Genomic DNA, 6,754 nt, shown 5'->3' on the forward strand with positions numbered 1-6,754 from the left:
ACCAGTTCAGGGAGCCATTGGCTCCTGCTCTAGCACAAAACTGGACCAAGGATATGCTGGTATTCTCCCCACTGTCCAGCCCCTCCTCTGGGAAGGACACCTGAATCGTCCCAACCCTCTCCTTGGGGTACTTACGGGCTTACCTGTGGGTGGGTCCCTAGAGCCGTCATGGGGCAAGATTCAGATCCGAAACCTCTTAACCGTCTGAGCACTTTGTGCATCGCTTTGGGAACCGAGATTGCAACTGGTAAGACTACTGCTGCTCCTGGTCTTGTCGTCCTGCCAGTCTTCTGCAAAGTCTGAGCCTGTGCTCCAGACTGGTTCTTCACAAGGCCTGTGCACATCCAAGACACCCGAAGGAATCTTCCTTGAAGTGAAGGAGACACTCCCCTTCATCTACAGGCACTGTAACAAAGCTGACCGTACTGCTGTTCCTTAGCTCCAACAGACTCCGAAAGGTTGAGAAACACAGCTGGTGGTTCTCCAACTGCCTCGAGGCCTGTCCTGTTGTCACAGCAATCTTGTAGTCTGTATCTCTCGTCTGAACCTCTGGAGCAGTACCCTGGTCTACTGTGTTCACTTGCCGTTGCCAAGGCTTGCTGACTCTCTCCTTCAGAGTTTTGGGCTCCAAGAAGCTCCACCCTCAAGCATCTTCTGCCACCAAGATCTTCACCTGCACCATGGACCTTCATCCTTTGGTGAGCTACTCGAGGTCCTCGTTTAAATCCTGTGCCTCTGTCCTGTGAGTTCCCTCGAGGGTCTACTTTGGCTCCAGTGGGCTCCCCTGCTTGCTCTGGCCTGCTCCGACTTACCTGCTCGTTGTGAGTCTCTTGGGCCTGGCTGGCCCCGACACTGCACCCTTTTCGACGACTACGTTGTTTGCCACTGCCAAGGCTTGTTGGTGCCCCTGCCGAACACTGATCCCTTGGCTCTCGACATCAGACGTGAGAGTTCGTTAATGGCTCCTGGTCTTCTTCTGCATTGCCTAGTTCGTACTTTACAGAGAACAGTGGTCCCTATATGGACCACTGTTCTCTGTAAAAACGTAATGCCCAAGGTCCCTATACTATACCTTAAGGGTTCCCTTGTTCTGTTTAAACATTGCCTAGTTCGTACAGCTGCAACTTCAAGGAAACTCTTTGCATTTCCAACATCAGTGGGCAATCTTCTTCTGTGCCTCCTGGTCACTCCTGAGTGGCATAGCATCTATCCTCTCTGCTTGCAGGTACCGCTCATCCTGAATCCACCTTTTGGTTCCATCAACACTTGCACCTTCTCTGCCAGTGGCATTATTTATGAAGTCCTCCATTGTGGTCTACGGCGGTTCCCGATGCCACTTCACAACTTTGCACCTGGCTTTCCTTGTGTAGGTATCCTGAATCCTGGGGTATCCACGGGTGGGGTGGCTCTCCAATATTCAGTCTTCAACAGGGTTTCTTCAGGGTCCGCTGGGATGGGTCCTTCTTTAAAATTGCAACTGCGACTTACCTGTAGACTTCCATTGAGTACGTGGTTGTGTTTCCACTCTGCACACGACCTCCATGGGATTCCTAGATACTCACCATGGGTGGTCCTTGGTTCTTCGACTCTGTATGTCTTCTGGGTCCATTCCTGATTTAAGTTGTAGTTCGCATTCCACTAGTTTAATATGTGATTTGGTCTCCCCATGGGCACCACTGTGTATTGTGTGCTATTTATATTGTCCCAGAGGAACTTCTACCTGACCAGGCAGAGTTCTTAGGGGCAGGGGGCCCTTCCAGTGCAGATTTGAGTTTGTAACGGCAATCCTGCCCCTCTCTTAAACAACCCAGACAGCAAGCTGCTGCTGAGGAATGTCAGTGGATCCCATAGGATCCATTGGGAAGATGGGCTTCTGTGTTCTGAAGGATGAGACTCCATGCCCGGTGCCACCAGGAGGTTGGTAATATCTAAAGAATTCAGAGGTTTCCTTCTCTCCCGAACACATGACATTCCCCTTGCATGACACTTAAGGCAAAGTAAGACTTAGGACCGGATTTTCCCTCACTTTCACTGCCCCCTTATGTCTGAGGACACTAAGGAGTTTTGTGGCTCCTGTGTCACTTGCCATGCCAGTGGTAAGTCAGGTAGCACTACAAAGGAACCCTTAATTCTACTCCCAGTGGTTGGGGTTCCTTTTGGAGGGTAGGCATTGACAATGTTGGTCCCTTGAAGCCTCTTATGATGATTGTAGTGGTTTTAGACCACCGTAGAAAGCTCTCTATGTGGTAGGTGTGGAGAGCACCCTTCAGGCTTCATCCAGAAGGAGTAAAGCAGCTTGTTTTACCAGCACTTAAGCTTATGGTATAGGTCAAGTGAAAAAGACCCACACAGTGTCCTTATTAAAATGTGTTTATTATAAACTCTCACTAACTCATTGCAATATCTCCTACCGGGAGATATAAACACAATACACACACATGTTGGAAATAGAACACATAAGTAGCACAAATACACAGTGGTCTCCAGGGGGGAGACCAAACCATATACTAAAATAGTGGAATGCAACCCAAAACGCAAGTCTAGAGTGGATCCAGAAGACGTAGAAAAGAAACCCCACAGAGGTCGCGTGCAGTATGGTGACATGACCACATACTCAAGTCAATAGGCAAGTCACAGTTGCAATTTTAAAGAAGGGCCGTTCCCAGCAGACCCTGAAGAAACCCTTGGGAAGACAGCCGGTTGGAGAGCCACCACACACGTGGATGCCCCAGGAACCGGGATACTTACACCCGGTATGCCAGGTGCATATGTGCAAGTTGGCGTCAAAATCCTCCATAGGCAGCAATGGAGGGCTTCAGGAAGATGCAGCTGATGGGGGTGATATGAGTCGGTGGAACCCAAATGTGGATTCAAGTTGAGAGGTATCTGCAAAGAGAGGGGACAGAGTCTATGCCACTCAGGAGTGACCAGAAGGCACGGAAGACTGATGCCCACTGATGTTAGATGCAGGACAGTTGACAGTGCCCTTGATGTTGCAGCCGTATGGAACAGGCAACACTAACAAAGCCCAGGAGCTGTTCACTAGCTGTCTCATGTCTGATGTCAAGAGCCAAGTGGTCAGTGTCTGGCAGTGGCACCAACAAGCCTTGGCAGCGGCAAACATAGTTGAAGAAAAAGGTGCAGGGTCGAGACCAACAAGGTCTAAGTGACTCCACATGCGCAGGTAAGTCAGAGCAGGCTCAAGCAAGCGGGGGAGCCCACTGCAGCCAAAGAAGACCCTCACGAGGACCCACAGGCCGGAGGCACAAGAGTCGCAGGATGACCTTGAGCAGCTCACAATGATGAAGGCCCATGGCGCAAAGGATGAGGTGCGGGCGGGGACCTTGGTTCTAGAAGATACTTGAGGCTGAAGCTTCTTGGAGCCCAAAGATCTCTGGTGAAGTCAACAATCATTGGCAACTGCAAGTCGATGTGGTGAACAGCGGTTCTTTTCCAGCGGTTCTGAACACGGATACTGGCCTCAAACCCAGTGAAAAGACAGTGCAGGCCTCCAAGGGAGTTGCAGAACCACCACCTGTGTTGGGCATTTTGAAGTCCGGAGGATGTCAGGAGCAGCAGAGCGGTCAGCTTGGTTCTGCCTGCAGATGCAGGGGCGTGACTCCTTCACTCCAAGGGAGGTTCCTTCGGGTGTCTTTGATGCCCACAGGCCTGGATAAGAGCCTGGATAAAGCACAGGCACAGATGATGCAGAAGACTGGCAGGGTGGCAAGACCAGGAGTAGGAGTCTTCCCAGATGCAGTCTGTTCCCAAAGCGAAGTCCAATGAAGTTCAGAGTGCCCAGACAGTAGAAGTGGTTTCAGATCTGAATCTTGTCCCGGGACTAATCTAAAAAGACCCCCACAGGTAGGCCCTTAAGTACACAAAAGAAAGGGTTGGGATGAATATGGGGTCCCTACCAGAGATGGGGCTGGACAGAGGGCAGGATACTCCGATGTCCAGTTTTGCACCAGCACAGGAGACAACGGCCCCCTGAACTGCTTTCAACTAGAGTATGCAAGGAGGGCACCGAATGTGCCCTTAAAAGCAGTTTGGGGGCGCTGGCAAGCACCCTCACCCCAGTCCAATATACTATGTCTCATCTGGGAGGTGGTCACACCTCCCTGTGACCCCTCCACCATGTGGTTTTTATGCCATTGGTTGGAGTCTGCTGTCATTATAGCTCAGTTAACACCATCCTCACCTTTAACCCTTAATTATTTTGCTTCTCCAGCATTGAATCTTTCATAGATTCACATGCTTGAATCTTCCCCATCGTCATGGTGGGAGTCTCACAGTATTAAAAATATAGCAGTATAAAAGAAATATGTAATTTTGCAGTGTGAATCTTTCTGGATTCACTATGCTGTGCATATTCCGCGGTCTTGTGGTTGGGTCCGGATTTGTAGTCTTTTCTTTGTTTCTCCTTTTTTTTTTTTTTTTTTTGTAGCCCTTGTGGGCGTCGGCGTCACACCTCCTCGGGTGCATTTCCGGTGACGTCGGCATGCTTCCTGCGGAAGCTCCCACTCTTGGGCGCCATCTTCAGATTCTTTTTTCCGCGGTCGGGTCTGGATCGTTCCCGTTGGGCTCCAGACATTTTTGGAGAAAGTACTGAAAAGGGTGAAAATTGGAGGAGATATTAGAAGAAGAAGACTAAAAGGAGACTTCACAGAACATTGACGAGAAGGAAGAAGGTGAAAAACCTCGAACTTCGACGTTCGACGACGTCCACGCGCTCAGGGAGACCAGAACGCACGAGGATGGACAACACGCCGTTCAAGTTCTGCCCGAACTGCAGACACAAGTACGCACAGAAAGACCAGCACCCGGTTTGCAACCTCTGCCTGCCGGTAGAACACAGGAGCGAGGACTGCAACGCCTGCGCCGTCTTCGCCCAGAAGACCCTCCGTGTGAGGAAGAGACAGAGGGTAGCACACGCCGCCCTCGGAGGAAAATCCCCGACGCCATCGCTGTACAAGCTGGGGATGTCCTCAGAGGAGGAGGACAACGCTGCCGCCGAAGACGACGGCTACACGGTCGTAGAGACCGGTTACAAGAAGACACCTGATAAGGTAGGAGACTCGTCGTCCCACAAGAGCACGAGAGACTCTGAGTCTCGAAAGCACGAGGCCAAGAGCCCGAAGGCGCCGACGCAGCGACATCTGCCGTCCGCGACCACGAGCAGGCCCAGCGGATCCTCGGAGGAGTCCCTGGCGCCGAAGGCTGTTGAACAGCAGAAAGCGTCGAAGATCGTCGCCGAAAGGGACCGATCGACGTCGAGGGAGAAAGACCCTAAAGCCTCGTCAGCGCCCAAGGACCCGAAAGCCAGTTCGACGTCCAAGCCGTCGACGCCGAAAACATCAACGCCGAACCAGGCGCCGAAGAGAGGTGCCGAACGTTCCGAAGCCGAGAACGCGGCCGAGGTGGAAAGGAAAAGACGGCGGCTGGAAGCCGAGATGGCAAGCCTCTTGCAACGGAGAAAGGAGGTTGCCGCCGAGATGAGTGCCTTCACGATCCCACACAAGACCAAGCACGCCGTGCTAGATCTGGTCGAGGAGGAAGAGGAACATGTCGACGACCACGTGCCTAGCGACGAGATGGTCGACGACCGGGAAGCTGAAGAAAATCCCTACGAGGATTATAGCTACGAGGATGAAGAGGGCAGTAGAGTCGACGCCGAGTCGGTCACCTCTGACCCACGTGAGGAGGATTACCTAGACGTCGACACCGAGAGCCCGGAGGAGGCGGTAGACTCATACCCCTCGAGACCCTCGCCGCCGGACGACATCGGGGCTTACAACTCGGCAATACAATCTGCTGCGACTGCATTCAAGTTAAAGCTCGACGAAGAAAAGCAGAAAGCAGACTTCCTGCTAGAGACATTGCTCCCAACACAAACAAGAAGCCAGTTCCTCCCAATGCTCGAGAGCGTCTTGGCGCAGGGAAAGGAAGCGTTCAAGGAGCCCGCAACATGCAAGGCGGTAACTCCCAGACCAGAGAAAAAATACAAACACTCCTCGAAGGACCCGGCCTACATTCGAGGCGAGGTCTCCGCTGACTCCATTATCACGGCCACAGCTCGGAAGAGGGCGAGCGTATCTACTACCTCAGGCCCACCGCCGGATACGGAGAGCAAGAGGATGGATCTGGTGGGGAGACGGATCGAGCGAAATGCCGCGACCCACTGGCGCATGGCTAACTCCAACGCCCTGTTAAACAGGCACATGTACCAGATCATGGAGGGGCTGGGGCACTTGGTGAAGGACCTACCCCAGGATGCCTGGCAGAAGGCCGAAAAACTGATCGAAGAAGGGAAGAACGCGGCAAATTCTTGCCTTAAGATGGCCCTGGACGGAGCAGACACCGCCAGCAGGCTGATGATGATGGGTGTCGCGGAAAGGAGACACGCCTGGCTCAGGATCTCAGGGTTCAAACCCGAGGTACAACACAGTATCCCGAACACACCGTTCAACGGCGAAACACTTTTCGGAGCTACGGTTGACGACAAACTATGCCAGCTCAAAAAAGATAACGAGACTGCAAGATCCATGGGTGCATTGCAGTTCGAAGGCAACAGAAGGGGCACCCCAGCACGGAGGCCCGGCGGGCGAGGTGGAAACCAGCCTGGTACATCGCACCAGGCCTTCCAGCAGACGCACCAGGCAGACTCGCAGGCTCGGCAAGGTCACCAGAAGCAGTCCTGGCAATACCAACCGAGGGGTCAGTCCTTTCGAGGGAGAAATGGACGTGGCCAGAA

Source organism: Lissotriton vulgaris, chromosome 10, assembly GCF_964263255.1.
Source record: "Lissotriton vulgaris chromosome 10, aLisVul1.2, whole genome shotgun sequence".
NCBI classification, from domain to species: Eukaryota; Metazoa; Chordata; class Amphibia; order Caudata; family Salamandridae; genus Lissotriton; species Lissotriton vulgaris.